Source organism: Amblyomma mixtum, chromosome 9 (genome assembly GCF_055824585.1).
Source record: "Amblyomma mixtum isolate Tamu chromosome 9, ASM5582458v1, whole genome shotgun sequence".
Classification (NCBI taxonomy): domain Eukaryota; kingdom Metazoa; phylum Arthropoda; class Arachnida; order Ixodida; family Ixodidae; genus Amblyomma; species Amblyomma mixtum.
Window position 1 is genome coordinate 96,242,644 of NC_143020.1, and position 23,394 is coordinate 96,266,037.

A 23,394-nucleotide genomic window follows, 5' to 3' on the forward strand; every position below is an offset into this window, starting at 1 on the left:
GACACTTCTAAAACCGTACCAATCCGAGAGCTTTACATGCTTAAATGCTTAAACTTTGCACTTTGCGGGCTATGCAGTGTTTTATTTCTCGATATCCTCCAATGTAGCATGAAACACACAACGAACTTCTATTACTAAGTTTTGTGGCACTCGCGCTGTGCTTCCGTTGCCAGCGCGCTGCTAACTTGTTGCGCTCGTATTTAAGGGGCTAGTTGATATCTCGGTTTCGAATGATATGAACTTGAAGTGCGCAAGCGGATAGCACAATTCTGAAACACGTTCGCTAGTCATGTTATCGTCACTGGCTTCGCCGAAGCTGGCTTGCTGATGCCTGCACTCGATGAAGAGAGTAAAAGCGAAGGGGCCGAAGACAATGACGGGTCTTGTTTCCAAGTTGAAACGACCGTCTTTGCGCGTGTCGATGGATGGAATAATCCGCGTGTCGATGGAATTCCACCGCCAGGCCTGGGGTGAGGCCTGATCTCAGTTAACAAAGCCGACAACGCCCTCCCTCATCAGAAGTGAATTTGGCCGCCCTGATGCAGTATTTGGTCGCAAGATCTTATTTATTTATTTATTTGTCTATTCATTTATTGCAGGTATCTACAGCGCCCATGAGACATTATTGTAGGGGGGATATTACTACATACGATAACATATGCAAAGAAGATATTGGGAAATATGTCATCAAGGATAACACAACTTCTGTGTTATCTTATGTGTTAACTTATGTGAATAAATTGAGGGCAACGCAGATAGATGTGGAGAAGTCAATGATAGGTGCAATGTTAAGAGACGACGAATGAGCAGAGTGGCTCTAAGAACAAGCGCTAGTTAGTGGCGTTCTAGTCGAAATGAAGGGGAAAAAATGGGCTTGGGCAGGGCACGGAATACGAAGGGAAGATAATCGATGGTCCTTAAAGGTAACAGACTGGATTCTAAGCGACGGGCAGTTAGCCGGGAGCGATTAAAAGTTAGGTGGGCGGATGAGATTAAGAAATTTGCGAATAGAAGGTGGTCGGAGCTGGCACAGGAAAAGGTTAATTGGAGATTCATGGGAGAGACTTTTCTCCGGCAGTGAGCATAGTCAAGCTTGTGCTGCTGATGATGATGATGAAGATGCACTTAAATTTTGATGCGCGGAATGCACATCTGTCCCATGAGGATTGTGGGCCAGCTGCGGATATTCTAGCGAAGAAATAGAATTTGGTTTGCTTTGTTTTGCGGGGTTTAACGTCCGAAAGCGACTAGGGATATGAGAGACGCCGCAGTGAAGGGCTCCGGAAATTTCGACCACCTGCAGTTCTTTAACGTGCACTGACATGGCACAGTACACGAGCCTGTAGAATTCTTTTGGTGCCCTGTTCAGTCCTATGCAATCTATATAGGATAATGCGGTATATGTTCACGGTGTTTTTTATGCATGGCAAGCAATTCCGAGCGCCGTCTGTGGCGATTATAGCAAGGATACCGTGACGCACGGCAACCAGTGACATCTGTTGATTTAGCAACTGAAGATATATCAGCGGGACGTGACAACCTTCAGTTCTTCGATGTATTTTTCTTTGTCACATAATGCAGTCTTATCAACTTTGTTGCAGTTTTCAACCAACACCCCATCACTGCAATTTTCAAGCAGCGCCTTCCTTTGAGAAGAGGCGAGGGATATCGCGCAAACTGTCGACTTAGCTCAAGGCACGTCTGTAAAGAGGCGCACATGCAGCGTTGGTTCTATCATTGCAGAATTTCGGGCGAGTTGCCAGTCCACTTAAAGAGGAAGGGGGGGAGCAAGGCGCGAGGCGAGCACGCATATGGGAGAGCGAGCAGATGGGGCGCTATTTTAAATTGCGCCTTAGTCAGAGGTCGCGGAGAAGGCAGATGGGGGGCACTTACGAAGCTGCCACTCAACTCCTCGGACTTTTCTCGACCGGCGATCCCTGCCCCGACTCGCACGTGGAACGACGAAAGCATGCATGTAGTGGCTATGGTACTCGGCTGCTGACCCTAAAGACGCGGGGCCGATCCTGGCCGCGGAGGTGGAATTTCGATGCAGGCAAAATACTGGAGGCCCGTGTGCTGTGCGATGTCAGTGCACGTTAAAGAATCCCAGGTGGCCGAAATTTCCGGAGCCCTTCACTACGGCGTCCCTCATAGCCTGAATCGTTTTGGGACGTTAAATCCCCACAAATAGAACCATAAACGATAAAATATGTTCTGAATCTCTCTCATATGTAAACTACCCCGTATCTCGACAATAATGTAGCGTTTCTTTTCGTATGTAGAGTCGCGAAAAAAATACTATGTTCCGAATCTCTCTCGTCTGCCAGTTATCCCGCATATCGTCATTAATACAACGTTCCTTTTTGTATGAACAGTTTCGATAAAACTTACTTGCAACGCTCTGGCGCCACCTTCTCCTGATTTGCGTTTGATAGAAAATGAACACTCTGTGCTGCATGGCGCCCGCCCGACTCGCATTGCTTCGTGAAATCAGCTTGTACCACCTGATGCGTGTTGCATGTAATACCGCGCACGATAGTACATCTACATTGGGGCCATTACTAATTTGTTACTGTCCAAAGTGCCAAGGCGAAGGTCGTGGTAAACACGGAGCGACCTAATCCGGTTAAGACGGATGTATCCGGCCATCATGTGCATCTTGTACTTTATTATTTCTTCGCCCCGTGTACTACACAGTTCAACGGTAAGTGCTCGCGAATGTTCGGTGCATCCCTCATCCGCTAGTGGAGGGGAAAGGGAAAGGATGGGGAGGAGTCGGTTCGCCAGGAAGAGACGCATGGGCGGTGCGGTGCATTTCGTCTTTCGGGTCAATAATGAAAACGTATCACCGTCGGAGCGCTGGACCGACCCCTGGCGTCATCGCTTGTTCGGCGCCGCTATTTTCCCCCTGTGGCGCCCGCTTGCACGCGAGCGGCTCCCGCGTATCGACCTGCTAGAACGCTGTGGGGTCCGAAGAATGCCGCTTGCTTTTCGTGTGCGTTGACTTGCAACACGTGCGACTCTCCGAACCGAGCAGCGGAAATTTCCTTGACGGAGTAGCTTTCGTGATGCTGTCAGAATGGTCAAAAGCAACAGGACCGTGACATCTGGTTTCGATGTGCAGTATGCGATTGAAAAAAGTCCTCAAATATTAATATTACGTTATCAGTTACCGAATCTTAATGTGCCAAACCGAAAGGAGTGGCTACGAAGTAGAACCATCGTCGAAAATATGCAGCCATGGCGGATTTGCTTGTTGTTCATGTGCATTATAAACATAAAAGAGTAAAACGGGATGAAACCATACCCAACAATTCTGGAAACAAGCATTTTTGAGCGGGGAACCGTTTATGAACGCAATTTTTGCATATAATGTAAGATTTCACTACCCTAGATTCTAGATATAATGTAAGATTTTACTGTAGACTATCCAGACCAGACGCAAACTGCTACAAGCCCGCCGCGGTGGCTCAGTGGTTACGGCGTTCGGCTTCTGACCCGAAGACGCGGGTTTGATCCCGGCCACGGCTGCCGAATTTCGATTAAGGCGAAATTCTAGAGGGCGTGTGCCGAACGATGTCAGTGCACGTTGAAGAACCCCAGGGGGTCGAAATTTCCGGAGCCCTTCACTACGGCGTCCCTCATAGCCTGAGTTGCTTCGGGGCGTTAAACCGCTATAAACCAAACCAAACCAGCAAACTCCTACAAGCGGGTCTGCGATATGGCAGCCATCATTGTCGTTTTCTTTTTGCGAGACACTCACTCTGGAAAAGTGTTTGCTCCTTGCATGGTCTGTAGGGGCTTCATTAGGGGGTCTAGCGCCGATGGGGGATATAAGTGCAAACTGGGGGCGGGTGTCATGAGGTGACCGAAAGGGAGATGAGGTGCATGAATTATATCAGTTATCTGTGAGATAGAATGTGTTGGCGGTTACGTCCAAGCGAATTCGCATGCGGTGGATGCGGGTTTGGATCCCCAGTGCCGCCGGGAACCCAGTGGTGAAACAATGGGTAAAAGTTTTCCTCTGCCTGGTGCTTGGCTTTTTTAGGGTGAAACGCTTGGGAAATGGTTCTTTCACTCCTTTTACCTTGTGTCATGACGCTCTTTGGCCCCAGATGTCCTTGCGTCATAAAAATTCATCATCATACTTCGATGTGAATTGCTAGCAGAACGTATTGTACGCATACTGATCGATGCACACATTGCTACATGCTCAGGCAATCAATCAGTGTTCGCATTTTCTGTCATCTTTGTTTACTTCGTTACGTTTACTAGTGTGGGTACTGGCTTTGTTCGTTGCCAGAGACGTGTGCTGCGTTTATTTTATTATCACTCCTTACCTGAAATAATATGCCGCTCTTGTATTTCTAGTCCTTGCGTCAATAGGCTGTATATTCACTAAACAAAGTTCTCATGTTCTACTTCGCTGTTAGATCCTTTGTATTGCTCACAGCTTCCCACGCAGGCAATACGTCAGGTGTGGTGCATGATGGGAAGGGGACGGGGGTGGGGATAGAGATCGGTGGCACGTAAGGCCAGAACACCGCTGGCGCTAATAACACCACAACATCACTGGTGTTCATTGTACGGTAGCAAGCTGTCGTTGTTGGTTTAGAAGAACGTCAATTTGGGCTAGATGGTGCATTATTTGAGACAGAACTGGTAATAGCGCTGCAATAAGACGTACACAAGAAAGACTGACACAGGACATGCGATAATCGAGTTGAGAAAACGACGGGTGGTCACACACAAAAGGGCCCTGGGTTTTCGAGAGATGGTTTAGAAGAACGTCAATTTGGGCTAGATGGTGCATTATTTCAGACAGAACTGGTAATAGCGCTGCAATAAGACGTACACAAGAAAGACTGACACAGGACATGCGCTATGTCCTGTGTCAGTCTTTCTTGTGTACGTCTTATTGCAGCGCTATTACCAGTTCTGTCGTTGTTGACGCGCCGATACTTGTTGGCCGCTGCGATTGCCTGGACATCCAGCTAGACATCCAGGACATCCATACCTCTCATGTGGGACATAGTGATTCGAATGTCGCAGCTTTCATGCTGTTACCTGCTTTCGGTGAAGAAATCGACGAAATTGTTTTAAACGCACAATTTGTCGTAAATGAGTATTGGCCGCAGAAGGGACATGTAATGTAAAACAAGAGTTAGTTAGTTTAGTTAGTTAGTTTATGGGGTTTAACGTCCCAAAGCGACTAAGGCTATGAGAGACGCCGTAGTGGAGGGCTCCGGAAATTTCGACCACCTGGGGTTCTTTAACGTGCACTGACAGCCGTGCACTGACAGAGCCTCTCTTTTTCATCATGGTTGAGAGATATTACATCTATAAAAGTTTAACTGGAACCTTTCTTTTATGGTGGGTACTTCTTAAGAGTTATATTCAGAGAGCTCCGGGCGCTTACGCTATATCGCCTGTAGCAAAAATAAAGATAAAGAAAAAAACAAAAAATAGACAACACAAAGGAAACAAAAAGATAAAAAGAAAAACGATGGTGGAAAAGAAACAAAGAAGAAGGAATTATGAAGAAAAATAAGGAAGTCAAGAGAAAACAATCAAAAACAAATTGGAGTAAAATAAGAGAAAGAGAGAAGATAAACAAGAAAGAAGGGAGAAATAAAGAAGCGTGTTTGTTACACTCCGCGCCGTTCTAATGGTTTGAAGATAACGCCTTGCGACTGCCCTAATTATTTCCCGCATCTAACAAGCATCGCTGTGCTGTTGATGGTAATGTGTTAAAGGCGTGAAAGGAAGAGGACGGAATGGTGAAAAGAATACAGTAAATTGCGCTGTTGTTCTGTTTCACTATTTTCACTCTAGCATGGCATACGCACGGACAGCCACTAACTTTGTGCCAACAAAAAAAGAATAAATGAAAACAAGTTTTTTGTGTGTTATTTGCAGCACAGGCAACATAATGACAAGGACATGACCACAAAATAAAGGCAGGAAAGATATGGGGGGCAAAAATAGAAAGCTGCATTACTCCGCCAGAGCATACCGAAATACAATACCGTTGTAGAGCATTTGCGATTTCTTCCCAATAAACACTGTGGTTACCTTGCAAAAGTGTAAACTCTGCTCAAGCAAGCTCATCTGTGAAAGTTACAACTGCTTACGAAAGCCGGTTGGTTTTTTTTACTGCAGTTTCTCTTTGCGTCTCGGCTCGCCACTCGCGCGCTTTAGAGAAGGATGGCGGAGTCTAGCTAGACGTAAACTTTGCATCCACGGAAAAAAGGTACAGCAGTAACTGCACATCCGCCTTAATACGTCAACACTTTATTTTCTAAAAAAGCACTAAATATGTTGTATTAACCCCATAGCGGATTTGGACAAGTCAGGCTCGTCTTAATCCAACCGTCATTTCTGGCTCAAGACGAGTCTACATTGTCGTTCGGTTTCGTACACTGTGTCCGGTTCGAGGCTAGTAGGGCACGTTCAAAGCATTTTTTTTTTTTGTTCGTCGACAGATGGCACAACTGGTACTAAATGGCAATTCGGGTATAATTTTGAAAAAAGAAAAAGAAAACATGAGTCCGTTTGGGGAGTCAAATGTATCAGTAAGTAGATATCAATGTTTTTTGTAGAACTGTGGTTTTATAGCTCGTTCAACAGTTAGCAAAGCGGCAATGACAACACGCAGGCACCGACAAGACACAACGGTTATAGACACACACATATATATAAACGTTCGAAAATCAACGTGAAGCATTTTTCGAAAGTTTAGACCCCAATGGAATTGTTTCTAAGGCGTGTGGTGGGCCTCCTGTAGCATTCGTTGAAGCCCTACCCGTTGGCAGCGGAAGGAATGAAAATCTCCTTGCCGTCAATAGACTTTGATCACTAAGCTTGCATTACAAGCTACACGGTAAGGCTCAGAAACCCTCTGGGCTCCACGCTTTTGAAAAAGGTGGCACCAAATGCTTTCTAGTACTTCATCATCATCGTCATCATAATCAGCCTGACTGCGCCCACTGCAGGGCAAATACCTCTCCCATGTCTCTTCAGTTAACCCTGTCCTTTGCCAGTTGCGGCCACCGTATCCCCGCAAATTTCTTAATCTCATCCGCCCACCTAACTTTGTGCCGCCCCCTGCTACGCGTGCCTTCTCTTGGAAACTACTCTGCTAACCCTTAATGATCACCGGTTATCTCGCCTTCGCATTACATGCCCTGCCCAAGCCCATTTCTTCCTCTTGATATTGACTATGATGTCGTTAACCCGCGTTTGTCCCCTCACCCACTCCGCCCGCTTACGATCCCTTAACGTTACACCTATCATTTTTCTTTCCATATCTCGCTGCGTAGTCCTTAACATAAGCTGGACCCTCTTTGTTAGCCAACACATTTCTGCCGCATAGGTGAGTACCGGTAAGATACACGTGTTGTATACTTTTCTCTTGTGAGATTTATAGTACTTATCGAGCACCAATATTAAGGTTACGTTTGAATGCGTCTTTCTGACCTCCCTGCGCCTTTCCTCTCCCCTATAAATATTATGAGTGTCTGACGTCAAAACGCGCTGCCTGCGACAAAAACTGGTGTCCAGAGCTACGATTGAAGCATACTTCTTGAATGAATGAATGAATGAATGAATGAATGAATGAATGAATGAATGAATGAATGAATGAATGAATGAATGAATGAATGAATGATAGGTAATCAGAGCGCTCGTATGGCTATTTAGAGAGGACACTTTCATCCCGCACGCATGAATGTAGTCACAACTCCTCGATTAAGCTGCCATCGGGGTTGTAGTGAGCCGCGCCAGGAATTGCCCAGCAAAGCAGCGATCGCTTGCGTCATCATCTGCGTCAGCAGCTTCGCCGGGACCCAGGCGTGGTCGTCGGCGGAAGCATTGGTAAACGCTCGGGAGAGCGGCCACCTTCTATACCCCACACGTTAGCGCTGTTTGCGGAGTACGGGAAAAGCTGGCGTAGACTGCCGGCGGGCTGTTGAAATAGAAGAGCAAGGGGGGAGGTGTGACAGGTGAGATGGACGAGGCGAGGACGTGACCACCGGAAGGTAGATTGGGGGGAGCTGTGCTGGCTGCGTGGCGACGGATGTCTATAGGATTTCGACTTGGGAGAACCGTGAGTCTGGCACTGACATATCACGAACCGGTTTAGTTGCTTTTTTTGAAGCGATGTATTGAAGCCTCGTTGGGTCAAATTCCGTCATAGGTCCTAAAGCTCGTCTATTGGCCAGAAGGATGTGACGTAACTTACGGTAAAAGAATCAAACACTGCTAATGCTGAGGCATTGCCAGTAGAAAATAAACGAATGAATGAATGAATGAATGAATGAATGAATGAATGAATGAATGAATGAATGAATGAATGAATGAGTCAGCTGTTTATTTAGAAAGGGTGGCTCAAGGCCGCCGGCACATAATAGAATTAGGTTTCCCTGTGAGTTCGTTATTATGAAGTTCGTTAAGAAGTTCGTTATTATGAGGTGAGTTCGTCATTATGCCGATTGTTCACTTTTAGCAGACCAAATTGGAAGGAAGTGTCAACGCGTCTGAATACAAGCCATCCAGTTTAATAACTGTGCGACGAACTACATTTCAGTTTTTGTTAAAGACGGTCTCGTAAATCTTACGGCGGGCTCCCTAAAATACAACGTACCGCAAACAGTCCTCACCTGAGGATGGATAAGAGGAGGTTTTAGAATACGCTTGCTTTCTCAGTCAACCGTGTGAGGTAAGGAGACCTCATGTAAGGTAAGAAAAGCGATCAAAGGAAAGGGAGCTTCCAAGGTTCAGATCATATTTCCGGACAATTTGGACAGGAGTTCTGTGTGGTTTTCTGTTCCCGAATTTCACTCCCCGAGTTGCATGCTCCGCCCCTCCCCTTTTGTTTCCAGTCAGCACCTGCTGTCAAGGTACGTTAATCCACACTAATGCAGGGAAGTTACAAAACAAATGCGGGAGGAAAAGCCATGTGTCAAACTGCAGATATGAAGACGACAAACAGACAAATGAAATACACTTGTTGCACCCATAAACAGAGCGTATACAAAAAAAATGGCAAAGGCAATAAAGACTGCTTACGTGTGGGAATGAGAAAGCGTTACTGTCACTGGGTGCATTATTTACGCGTAATTTTTGTGCACGCATTGAAGTTCTTTTCTCTGGTGTGACATATGACACCACCCACTCACTCACCCACCCACCCGCCCACTCCCCCCCCCCCCACACACACACGCACACAACGCGCACACACACACGCACTCACACACACACAACACGCCCACAACACCCCCACAACAAGCCCACAACACGCCCACAACACGCCCACAACAAGCCCACAACATGCCCACAACACGCACACAACACGCACACAACACGCTCAGAACACGCTCAGAACACTCACAGAACACGCGCGCAACACGCGCGCAACACGCGCGCAACACGCCCGCAACACGCCCGCAACACGCCCGCAACACGCCCGCAACACGCCCGCAACACACTCGCAACACGCACACAACACGTGCACGCACGCAACGCACACTCACACAACGCACACAACGCACACGCGCGCACACACACACACACACACACACGCGCGCACACACACACACACACACACACACACACACACACACACACACACACACACACACACACACACACACACACACGACGCACACATGCGCGCGTATGACGCCAGCCGGAACGCTGTACGACGAGCGCTTGCATCACAATGAAGGCATGACTACATACTATGTTACTCATTTTGTCGTGGGATGGTGGGAAGTTATTTTTTATTAAGCTGAAGGAGGGTATCAAGAGAACTTCGTTGCAAGTTCTTGCACAACACCAAAACTAGTTACGAGTGCCCACTGAGCCGAAGCTACCTGTGAGGTAGGAAAAAGAAAACAAAAGCGATGATTGAGATAAACAGTAGCCCATAACATAATTAATCTCTGCCTTAGTGAAGTAATTATCTGACCGCTGCTTCATGGCCTAAGATACAGCGTCCCTTTATGCCTCCTCCTGTTCTTCGATTAGCAGTCAGCACTTCCGCCGTATGTGCTTGGTTCGTGGAAGTCGGCAATATTTCAGTTCCCCCGTTTCGCGACAGTTCATTCGGGATTCGGCGGGGATTGCTGTGGGTCGATAACACACCTCTATTAGGGAACGAGCCCAATGTCAAATGAGGGAGCTGGTGCCTAAGGACACGTTGACTGTGAAAAGTTACGGAACGACTGCTGCCGGTGCATTTACTCCCATAACGCCAGTTGTATTGGGAAATCAAACGGGCCACTGTATAGCCGGTTGCGCAGTTCCCGACTTAAAATTGGTTTATGAGCCTGAAGAAAGTCGTTTTCTGAGTTCCGGATGGTACTCTTAATGTGTTGTTTAAGTACAGAAGTAGTAAAACAGTAATATGACAAAAGCCGCCGCGGTGCCTCAGTGGTTATGGTGCTCGGCTGCTGAGCCGAAAGACGCGGGTTCGATCCCGGCCGTGGCGGTTGAATTTCTTTGGAGGAGAAATTCTAGAGGCCTGTGTACTGTGCGATGTCAGTGCAAGTTAAAGAACCCCAGGTGGTCGAAATTTCCGGAGCCCTTCACTACTGCGTCTCTCATAGCCTTAGTCGCTTTGGGACGTTAAACCCCATAAACTAAACTAAACTAGTAATATGTCAAAGCAGTAATAAAATCAGTCACACTGTGCTCAGGAAACACTCTGCAAAGCCGGAGGTTAAACTGACAATTTTCTTGGGGGGCATTAAGCGTACTGATTAATGGTTGAAAAATTTTCCGAACCTCGAAAAAAGGTTTGCAGGAACGGTCCAAAACTATCCTGCTGCTTTCGAATCGAAACTACTGTCAAGCATTCCAAGAATTTTGTCGTGCTGTAAAATGTCAAGATACAGTCAGCAGTTGTTTTATATGCGCAAGGGTGTCCCAGCTAACTTGGACCAAGATTTATAAAAAAAACTAAGCGTTCTTCAGAACTGAAATCGCGTGGATGTTATTGAGGTTTATCTAAAGTTACAGTACCACTTTTTCCCTCCTCCTGTTTGAATAATTAGTCGAGATAAATAAATTAACTTTTTAAATATAGCTTGAAACGTTCAGGCGTCCATAGGAAGGTTGTGGAGCTCCGTAAATATCGTCCAACCCAGGCACTTCCATGGAGATAGACCTAGCGTGGCCATTTTTATTCGGGAAAAACGAAAGCCCGCGGATTTTAAAATATACCACGTGACAGCGCGCTCTGTGCGCCCAGATGCGCCGCGATTACAGCGCTCTCATCCGTGCTTCGTTAGAAACATCGCCCGCTTCGGCCCTTTCGTGCTGCCCAAGACAGGGCTTCGCGATGTGCTTGGTTCCAAGATAAGCGCCAGTGGGTACGGGCAGCGGAAAGAAACCGCGGCTCCTGTTTTTCAGCGTAATTCACACGACGTTATCAGGCTTGTTATATGCGTCTTTGCTTGTTGGAATCTTGCTCCCAAATTCAAACTCAGGAGATTGTCATCGTTCTTCCGCAAGCATTCTGCTAACGTGAGTGTGCAGTTATTGCCCTCAGAAACGGGAGCCGCGCTTTCTTTGAACTCCCGCCCGAACCCTCTGGCGCTTATCTTGGAACCAAGCACATCGTGAAGCCCTGTCTTGGGCAGCACGAAAGGGCCGAAGCGGGTGATGTTTCTTACAACGCACTGATGAGAGCGCTGTAATCACGGCGCATCCGGGCGCACGAAGCGCTCTGTCACGTGGTATTTTTTTAAACTCCGCGGGCTTTCGTTTTTCCTGAATAAAAACGGCCACGCTAGGTCTATCTCGTTGGAAGTGCCTGGGTTGGTCGATATTTGTGGAGCTCCACAACCTTACTATTGACGCCTGAACGTTTTAAGCTATATTTAAGAAGTTAATTTATTTATCTCGACTAATTATTCAAATAGGAGAACCGAAAAAATGGTACTGTAACTTTAGATAAACATCAACAACATCCACGCGATTTCAGCTCTGAAGAACGCTTAGTTTTTTTATAAACCTTGGTCCAAGTTAGCTGGAACACCCTGTATATACCTGCACTATATTCTCAACTGAACAGAATTAGTTCATTCATTGAGCCACTGGTCGGCGCTCTGCGGAGCTAACAGCGTGAATTCGGTGCAACAGTCGGTCGCAACAAGGGTTGTACGTAACGCACTAAAAGTAGTTGAGAAGCGGCAATCAATTACATTTTTTCATATTATTGTAACTCATTTATTACTTTTTACAAGGATAGGTTCTCGGTAATTCAGCAATAGTGTTTTCCTGATATCTGTTGCAGATAATCAGTTAAATTCTCTTCCAAAAACAACCGGTATAACTTGTAGAACCATTGGCATAACTTAGAGAACCGAAACTTGGCGGCTAACCCTATAGTTCTAGATTGAAATATCCATTCTCGACAGAGAGGCAGTGGTCAAGATGCAGGAAAGCCGCTTGGGAAACGATGTACGGATATGCAAGCTTGAGTGGCCTGCATTTGATTATCCACATGTTCTGCGGTTCTAGTTTCTTCGCGATGGCACAGCAGAATACCAAGAATTAGTCAAGGGTTCGACGGCATACCGTCTGGTCAGGAATCATGGCTTGATGAGATTCACTGGTCACTGACCATGGTCAAACAAAAAATGACGTTTCGGGAGCGCTACGGCTCCCTTGTTCACGATCTTCATGGTGAACAAGGGAGCCGTAGTACTCCCGAAACGTAATTTTTTGTTTGACCATGGTCAGTGACCAGTGAATCTCATCAAGCGTATGAGCCGCCGCGGTGGCTCAGTGGCTATGGTGCTCGGCTGCTGACCCGAAAGACGCGGGTTCGATCCCGGCCGCGGCGGCTGGAATTTCTTTGGAGGAGAAATTCTAGAGGCCCGTGTACTGTGCGATGTCAGTGCACGTTAAAGAACCCCAGGTGGTCGAAATTTCCGGAGCCCTTCACTACGGCGTCTCTCATAGCCTCAGTCGCTTTGGGACGTTAAACCCCATAAACCAAACCAAACCATCATCAAGCGTATGAATTCTAGCACACTGCAGGTCACGGAAGCCGCTGCGGTTCATTCTAGTCCATGTAAATTGGTCGTATGACAAATAAATTGAGAAGGAGCAATTGAAGGCTGAAATCCGCTACATTTCAGGTAAAGTAATTGTAATGTAATCTTTCATTCTTTTCGTTCACATGTACAGGACTGGTCCGGCCGGGCCTAAAGCTGAAGTGTAATTTCGCACGATTATTCTTCAGGCAAAAATCGACCGCCAAAAAGATTTGGGCATGCGGATGTCATTGACCGCGTTAAATTAGCAGCACTTGCAAATTTGTACTTTGCCGCCGCGGTGGCTCAGTGGTTATGGTGCTCGGCTGCTGACCCGAAAGAGGCGGGTTCGATCCCGGCCGCGGCGGCCGAATTTCTTTGGAGGAGAAATTCTAGAGGCCCGTGTACTGTGCGATGTCAGTGCGCGTTAAAGAACCCCAGGTGATCGAAATTGCCGGAGCCCTCCACTACGGCGTCTCTCATAACCTTAGTCGCTTCGGGACGTTAAACCCCATAAACAAACAATCAACAAATTTATACTTTATCGGCGATATGTTATCATTACTCACCTTTTCACTTTAACCAGTTGCTGTTGAATGTAACTAAATAAGTTTTCCCGACTTAAAAATCAACATTCCATTCGGGCCTTTCACGGCGTAAAATTTCCAGTGCAGTGCTCGAGTGGTCTTCGCTCAACGTTGTTGCCAGCCGAAAAAACCTCACTGTATCTTCCACTATTGCGTCACAAAACCACGAAGCAGTTTAATCCTCAAGGCGCATTCAAAGACTCGTCCTCGTTAGTGCTAACCAGCGAACGTGATCAAGGAGAGTCGTATGAACCGATGCTTGTCTCAGCCGAGTCCGGAACATCACGACCTTTCAGAAGTCTTCCTCCAAGCGGCGACGGCGCAGCGCTAGAGAAAAAAAGATAAAGACTCCTTCACATGAAAACTGTCTTGCTTCATCGCTACCGGGTAAACTGCAAAAGAGAAAATCCCATAAGCCAGTCCTCAGTCAAGTCCTGGAGATGTTATGCTTTTCAGAAAGGCGAACCCGTATTTCGTTCAATGCTTTCTGTGTAACGTCACAAGCAAAACCAAAACACTAAACGGAGCGGAACGCCTTCAGGTTTCTGTATCCCGTTGGGGACGGTACGACGGGCGGCTTTTCGATTCGTGACGTTTCGTTTGTAACATCAGAGACTTTACGTTCTTCCAAAGTCGATCCGTTGCTTTTGAAGCGATGGGTTTGGAAACTTGTGTTGGTTTTCATTCTGTATTTTTTTTTTGTCTGTTGTTCCCTGCGCGACATAGATTTCCCAGTCAGGTTAGGCGCTCTCCGCGTGGTATTTGAAGCGTGGACGAGGAGATATGTTCTCTCCTCCGTCCGTGCGTTCGAGTTTTGTGTGCGATTATTTTGCTTGTGTGCCTCGGAAACTGCGTGACAATGACGCGACACATTTTCGACACTTTATGTCGCTCGAAATCGAGCCGAAGGTGACTTGAAAGACTTTGAAATGATAGAAACGTGCGCCTCTCAGGGAATAAGGAGGGGGTATCACTACTGTGAAAACATAAAATGTGTGTATTAAATTTTAACTAACGCGTTAAAATAAACTTTCAGGACACTCTTTTCGCTTACTATCTTAACTGTTTTTGGTTCAGTGCTAGTGAATTCAGGCTTTTCGATGCAAGCCGACTTCTGGGCCTATCGGCGTTAAGCAAGAGCGGGCTGTTCTAACCTACGTTTATTGTTTACTCAAGTCTTTGCAGCCTAGAGAAAATTCGCTTTTGTTTTTTCTCGTAATGAAAAGTCGAGTACAATAATGCCACAAAAGTGGCTGTTCTACGTGTATAAACCGCGCAAGATAAAATGCCATTGCTAGAAAGGGGGGCGCGTAGTTCTTTCTGCCCATTAAAGTTTTTTTCTTTAAAACATTCAGGCTGCAAAATATGTCCGCTTTAGTAATCTGGTTAGTTAAAACTTATCCTAACTCATGTATACGCCATGTCAATGGAGGAAAAATAATGATTTGCCGGTGATGTCTGAAAGCTCCGCTTATCCCTTGTGACAGCCTTATACTGAGTGAGAACTCATAAACCCGTTCTTGACAGAGTGCCAAGCAGATTAGTGAGCTCGTTCATAACCTTTTGGAGCTTTCGGACCGAGCATCATCCAGTTGAAGCGTCGCTTGAAAGTCTTTATTGCAGCAGTGTGCCAAGCCATGATTGTCGCGTAGAGACCTCTTTAAACTGCAGCGTTTTACTTCGAGCTGCCTTGAAATCATCCCTGTTTATGATTTCGTTGGTGAGAGTTCAAACCAGACCTCACACCCTGCTACAAGTGAGAAACGAGCAACTTTCACACGTCTGTCAATGATGGCGGTTGTACGTGACTGGCGCCAAGAGCATAGTCAGCGAAAACTAGTGGGCCAACGACTAGGCGCAGCGGTAAGCACTTCGAAGCGTCTGTTCGCGTTTCGTAAAGCCCACGGCTCGGAGCACCGAGAAAGATATGCACTTTTCTTGAAAGTGTCTGCTATGCCGGGCTTTCAAGGACAGCCCACAGGCCGCAGAGACCACTTGATGCCGCTTGCGTCAAAGCACCGCAGTCTGTTTAGTCTTTTTTTTTTATCTTGCTTCTTGCTCTTCAAAGTCGTCGTCAAGGGAATACAAACATCCGGGGTTTCGTTTTTTATTATTTATTTTCATGTCCGACTCTTGAACGATCGTCGCTCCCCATCTGGACGGACTCTACCGTGGTGGTCCAGAGTCCTAGTAGTCTACTGGCCTTTTCACGTCCGTGCCATTTTAAGCGCTTCAAGACTGAGAGTAAATGGCTGTCTCTCTCTCTCTCTCTCTCTCCGACACTCCTCTCTTTCCGCACCCAGAAGTTTTCCTTTGAGAGTCGCAGCTCCAGCGATCAATACCGTAGCGCGCGGTCAAGTGCCCGCGGCTCGTTTGGCCAAGTCGATGATACGCCGCACCTCTCCGTTAAAATGCCGGCTCGCCGCTCTTCCCTCAGTGCTAGCGGCAACCCCGATCCCATGGGACGCACTGGGAAGCTTTTGCCGAGCTCTGCTCGTCAGTTAGTGAGAAGTTGCTTTACGAATTGCTGCAGTTCCGACACACAAAGTTGTCCCTTTGAAATTATCGACGAGGACTCCTCAATTGCGTTCGTTGCGTTGGGAAATATGGGGCACGCTTTACCGGGAACGTCGCTGGTACGTATAGAGTGATTTGGGAGGCACTTCGCTCGTGCACCGAGCCGTTAGGCAAATACGACTGGTGCTCAACGAGAAAGTTTCCACGAGGCAGCGGTTAGGTCTGAAGAGGAGAGTTAGATTAGGGGAGTTGATGTCGGCTCGTTCGGGGAACGGGGCAACAAAAATGAGATAAGATACCGATTTGAATAAAGATGTTATTTTGGTCATGTCTTGCTTGCATAAATCATCCCACAGGAAACAGCACTGAACTCAACTTTTAGGATGAGCTCAGTCTAACAGCTGAAACGTTGGTCTGCCAGGATTGTGGCAAATTTTGCACTACATAGTTGCTAACCTGACCGAAGAAGTAATTACACATCTGATTGCTTCTAAACAGTGCCTCGCTAAGAAGCAAAGCTACAGGCTGCCGTTATTTGTATTATTAATCATATGAAATCATTGTTTGAACCAGAGGAAAAACTAATGAGGCAGAGTTCTAATGACACGTTCACAACACTATTACTTGGACCAATTCCGCTACTGGTAAATCAGGAAATAAACTTTGTTTCCCACATACTAATTTCGGCATCATGCTATGAATCGAATGACGTCATTTTATAAATTCAAGCCTGTTCGCCTTGAATTTATAATTTCCATATGTTATCCAGTCATTCAAAGGTCCAATTTTTTATACGTTTTTTTTTCAGTGACGTTTATATTCTGCAACAACACAGATGGAGTGACCGTTGGTCTAACACACTTTAATGACAAAAATAACCACAAAGATCACGCAGAAAGCGGTTAGTACCGCGCATGGCTGCTACACTAAAGAATGAACAATGTAACAGATCTTCACATCCATTAGCAATAAACGCCCGTGAACAAACAGCAAGAGGTCCAGGATGGAGAAAACACGATAACAAGTTAGTAAAATGTAAAGGGGGTTCGATCCCCGCCCCGGGTACCCACCGGCCTTGTGGAAATGGGTACAAGCGTCCCCCCCGTGGGAGTCAACGCTTGGGGAAGCTCGCTAACTCTGCTCCATCCCGGTGCTAACTGCGTGTGTCGGTTTATCACGGAGCAATCCCGGTTAGGTCGTGGGGGATGGCGACAGGTGCTCCTGGTGATCCGCGGGCACGCGGTGCCTGGTGCATGTCTAGTTTCAAGTCTTCGACTCTTTAATGTCCAAAGTATGAAGGAATTCAGAAGAAAAGAATCCCCACCTCCACAATATATATCTTCACATTCACCAGCTAATCATTAAATTTGGTAACGGCACTAAAATTAAGAGTAGTTGGTAGATCATCATGAGCAAGAACTGGCACCTGTTTCACTTTGTGCAGCTAGTCTGTGTTGTCTAGAAGAACAAGCTGAAGTCTTAGGGCTAAACCAAAGTCCCACTGATAGTAAAGTTTTTTTTTTTTTTTAGTAAGGAAATGGCTTCCTATTTTTCCCGCAGCAACTGTCAGAAAATGACAGAGGAGAAACTTTTGGACACTGGCAGGAAGAAGCACATTCGCGCCACCTTCTGCTTTGCACAGTTTTCTCACAGGGGGCGTCACATGCTTTTACCAGGAGGCCTTGATGCCTAAGGAAAGGCTGACCTTAAACTTTACATGCAGGCTCCTAGTAATAATGAGTACAGGCGTGCAGATGTCCTGTAACGAATTCGCTGCACTGCGTGCTAAAGGGTAAATGCATACATTATAAGTATGCGCTTTGCAGAGCCGAAACGCTCATGCTGTCTATAATAACCACCACTGAGTCATATCTGCTTCTGAAGAACCGTGCTTACAGTGTTCCCCCTTATGATCAAGGACACAGCTGCCATTTCTGTCCACATTATCTTCAAAAGCCTCATAGCTTTTCGATTTTCTTCCGAGTTATACTGGGCGGATCTCGTCTCAGAGGCTGTAATCTGCGGTACGATCCCGTTTGGCGCGCTCTCGCGTGAGCATGGATATCAAACTACGTTGACGTCTAGATTCTGACACAGCTGGAGGTCATACGCTCTCATTTGACTGGAATCTTTACGAGCGGTCAATCAAGCGGAATAAAAGGCCCTTAAAGCGGCACAGAGCTGCTTTGTGTGGGTCGTTGCGATCCTCCCGCAAGGGGCAATCACCAATTTGCCTTGCGAGGGCGGACTTTGTGCCAAATCGATGCGATTCCGAGCCGCGCAAAGTTTCTCGGAACGAAGCGATTGAGCGCCCTCTGCTGACGCGCAAAGAATTCGTAGTACGACCTGCTATGTCGGGAAGGGGGGGGGGGGGGGGGGGGATGGTGTTTTCGTTTGCTCGCGGCCGCTCCCCGCGATTTTACTTTTTGGGTCCAGTCGAATTTCCTAACCCTGCATAGGCTCACCTAGAGGGAAAGCAAGCTTTGTGCGAGTGCTGGTTCTTTTTCGTCGCTTCCCAGTTTGCTGTCATTGACCAGGGAGGCAGAAGTCTACATCCTAGAAACGTCTCTTTTTCTAAGCTTGCAAAGAAACGCTCGTCCCTAGTGATAGAAGAAAGCAAATAGTACAAAAAACCACACTCGAACGACACAGTAATGAAGAAGCGTAGCTTGTTGGGCCAGTTGGTGCATGGTAAGTAGAAAACCAGCACTGGTTTTCTACTTACTTCGAACGACAGATGTTTTATAAATGAGCCTTCCTGAAAGAAGGAGTTCCGTGGAATTAAATTTTTTTTCCTCGTTCATCAGTGATTTGCTGTCAAAATTTCTAGTGATTTTTTTTTTCCAGAGGAGCTTTCCTCATAATCAGATTAGTTATTGCTCAGTTAGGAGAAATTCTGAGAATGTATATTGGCTATAACAAAATGCGAACGCAGCGGTTTTCCATTACTTCCTGGAATCAGCGCTGTGGGAAGGTATTGGCGTATAGGTTCAATACCTGGCTTGGCTTTCCTTCACGGGCGTCTTAAAGAGCAAGCACATCCTGCTTCTAGTTTTACGTAGGGTGCTCTATGTAGATGCCGGAAGGTGGCGCTATGTATGTCTGGGAGTGTTCAACTAATATGAGGTAATTTTTTATAAAGAAGTAATAAGCAAAAACAAAAGATTCAATTGAAGATGTGTGCTCTAGGGCGCGAACGCAACTTTAGCCAGGGGTAGATCAAAACGGCCTAAAAATTCTCAGTAATGCACTCGGAGCTTTGCATATTAGCTACGTTAAAAGTATCACCAGGCCGATGTAATGGTGCGGCTGTTCTAACTATGCATATTTTAGACACAGCTCCTGTGTCGTGGTATTTTCTCTCTCGCATCCTGTATTCGACATCTACCGAACGTGGACGATGGGGCAGACTGCAGTGTTTAAAGCTATTCAGTTGCGAAAATTAAGGGTATGTTTGATATTGCCTCAGATTCCGGCCTATGCCAGTCGGCGTTGTGATTTGAGAGCGCAGTAAGATTTTTTGAAGTTAACATTGCTTCTTAGGATTCAGGCACTAGTAGGATTAGTGCCAACTTCTCATCGTCATCAGCGTCTCATCAGCTTTCGCGAACACCACTCCAGCATAAACATCAATTTCGCACAAGCGCAACATGCGCATTCCCTGTAGCAAAACACTGTTTGCAAGCTCCTGCTATAACCTCGCGCAAAGAAAAAAACGCGAAGATAGTGACAAGCCTCCTATTTGAGGCGAACGAAGGGCATACGATCAACAAGGAAATTTTAAGGAAGGTTAGACGCACAAGGTCAAAACTCTAAATAACGCACAAAAGGGGTTCCTCCTTGTTTAGTTCAATAAAATCTACACTGCTCTCTCCCATAAAACAAACCTCTATAAGGCCATAGGTAACAGCGAACACGAACGCACAAACAAGCACACATATATTCAACAAATCTTTGCATGCTATGTTTGGAAATGAAGAGTGATAAACAAATCGGTCGTTGGACTAGTCGATACATGCTTGGCACACCTACATTGTCCCGCAGGTTTAGAGTGCGTGTGTGCCATTTTACATCGACATCCTGTTTCCAAACTGAAGGAAGATAGTGGTTCTATCGATTCCCTAACACAGCTCGCACATTGCGACCGGTATATTGGCGTCTCGATGACGCGTCACTCCCTCCTTCCTGTACGTGGAGGGACTGGCTATTGGTCTGATGCGTTGCTTCCAGAAGCTTCAACGCAGGTCGAAAAAAGGAGAGAGGGGGATTAGAGGGAACAATAGAAGCACAGCTTCAATTTGAACGACGGGAAAACCGATGCCTATCTTCAGTTTCGACAACACACTCTCCTGGGCGCGACTACGCGGACTGCGGCTTTCGGCTAGAGATGCAGCGCATCCTTTTATTCCAAGCACGATCCTAGTGGAGAGCCTAGAGCCAAATCGACCGGGAAGAGTATCTTTCTCGGCCCGGTTGCTGTCTTGTCGGAAAAATGTATGTTTTTTTTTGTTTCCTTATCTCATCCGCAAGAATATTGTTATTGACGTGGCCTGTTACATTTAGGGCACCTCGTCACCGATAGATGGGCGCACAGCACAGTAGATCGTAGGCGTGAGGGGACAGGCGACCACCCCGCTTCAAAGGGGGCTCTCTTATCATCCATTTTTCTGTAGGGCTTTTGCGCACTGAAAGATAGCATCCTCTAAACGTAGGCGCCACAACCAGAGTTCACTTTAGAAAATATAGTGCAGCGCTATCTACTGCTGGGAGTAGCAAATGATATAGATCTGTACTGACAAATGTGGTTTCGGTTTTACTCATTGTATACGCGATGCATGTACAACTGTTGCTTAAGGTAGGGGATTCAGCTCACTTCGACTGAATGCTTCAATCGAGTTTTGTTGCGAAAGCAACATTACGCAAGTCGCCGAGCTGACGAAAGGCCATACTGCGCATGCGCGAGGAGCAGTGACGTCACACGGCGCACAGCTGGCGCGCCGCCGCCGTCGCTGCGTGGGTGACTCAGAGGTGCCGCCGCCGCGCTCGCCAGTTGCGCATGCGCAGTAGCGGCGCGCAGCTAGCGTGCCGGGGCCGCCGCCGCCGCTGCCGCGCGCTCTCCATCGCCTCTCTCTCTCTCGTCGTTGCTTTCGCAATCCTCCAGGTTTAAGGTATGACGCCACTTTTTTCAAAATTTTTTTAAATTTTGAGCATTAAATTTTTATTTCACATTTACCTTATAAAGCACCATTTTATATGATATTCAAAAGCACAAAAGAGTGAAAAAAGCCATGCTGGCATTTATTATTCACAAAAAATTGCCCAAACATTGCTGTTATGCAAACATTCATAACTGGTGAATGAAGAGCAGGAATTGCAAACTTTTCGGCACAGCGTTAGCCAACTAACCATACTGTGCAACCAACTAGGATCTTTGCCATCCGATAATTAAGAAAAAAGTTACAGCAAAAATGCTAAAGAAAACAAAAAATGTGTCATTTTTGCCTACATTCCTCGACATAAAACATGATTATATCAAAACTCACGATTCGATTTCATTTATCCTAGTTCATTGCACAGACTAGTAACAAAGGAACGAGCATGCAACGTTTCATTGAAAAATATTTATGCATTTGGAAGTTATCACTGTTTGCGCAACACGAAATTGCGAAAAATAAAGTTTTGAGAAAAACAAGATTAAAGTTTTTCAATCCTTGTAGAAACAAGATCATCATGCCCTAGTGAGTTAAAATCCTCCAGGTTCATAGCTAGGGCCCTCCTTACCTGACACGAGCTCTCTTTTGGCATTTGTTGCTGCCCGTCTTTTCTTGCGGAGATGTTTTGCCTCGCCCGTTGATTGACGCTGGGCCTTCGTCACACGGTAGTGGTCACTGGTGCAACATGCTACGAGAGTGTGGTGGCCAGATTCGATGCCTGCTCCCTCAAAATATCTGCTGTACTTCTGCTGCCATCATTGAAGGACGAATCCGGTAGCATTCAAAGCGATAGCGTGAAATGCGCGCAAAGTAAACAACTGAGACCCTTGTAGCGTCTTGCATCCCTCTTGTGGAAATTTAAAGCAATGTTTTAAAAAAAGGAAGCCTTACAAATTGCCTTTGAATAATCTTTTACATATCAGACTAAAACAAAACAGGAAAATTTTCAACATACGCCACTGATTATCGCTGAGTTTCATTTCCTGTTACCAAACCATATCAGTTTCGGTTTTAGAACTGTACACCACCTTTTCGAAAGTTGGCTATAACTTTTGAACAAATTAAGATACGAACATTATTCATGCTGCAAAACATTTTCGAATGTTTTGGGATTCCCGAAATATAAAAAAAATGTCATTTTTACAAAAAAACGATTTTTCAAAGGTGGCGTCATACCTTTTAACCAGAGCTAAACCACTGCCAACTTTTTACGTAGCGGCGTCGCCAGACAGAATAGCCAATGAAACGCGCGGCGCTTTGCGATTCGCTAACGTTCTCCTTACCGGGAATCGTTGCTTCGCTAGTCTCTGGTTTTATATCATAAATGTCCAGGACACAATCACTGGACACTCGCAAAGCATCGCAACGATTAGGGCATCCAGACGATGGTGTGCGCCATTCCGAGATCCAGATTTCGAGTCACGTGACAGCTGCACCAAATATTCGGTAGACATGTTTCCACACCTCAAAGTCGAAAGCCTCTAAAGCGAACTTCGCAACTGGCTATGCAAAACTTCCCATTTTTTTCACTTTTGTGTATATATATATATATATATATATATATATATATATGAGCGAAGCCAACAGCCACAGAAACCAAGGGACACAGGGGATTTTTAATTTATTTATTTTGTGCTGTTGTTTGGCTTAGAATATTACTGAATATGTTATCCCTTAAAGCTAATTCATTAGAAAAGCAGAAGAAAAAACAACACATGCAGCCGGTGGGATCCGAACCCACGATCTCCGAATTACGCGTCCGGTGCTCTACTGCTGAGCTACGGCGACGGCTGTCAAATCTTCTTCTTTGTCCCTTGGTTTCTGCGGCTGTTGGCTTCTTTCATATTTATAAAGAGCCCCGCATTCTCCTTTCCTTGATTGCTAATTTTGTATATATATATATATATATATATATATATATATATATATATATATATATATATATATATATATATATATATATATATATATATATATATATATATATATATATATAAGAAGTTGGGGAAGTCACATTGCAAAACTTAACAG

General features: G+C 45.9%; 1 protein-coding gene across 3 annotated transcripts in view; it reads left to right on the forward strand.

The window, feature by feature from the left end:
* LOC149330227 (uncharacterized) overlaps positions 1–23,394 on the forward strand; it is a 272,567-nt gene that overhangs the window by 41,681 nt on the left and 207,492 nt on the right. The gene's annotated exons all lie outside the window — the stretch shown is intronic.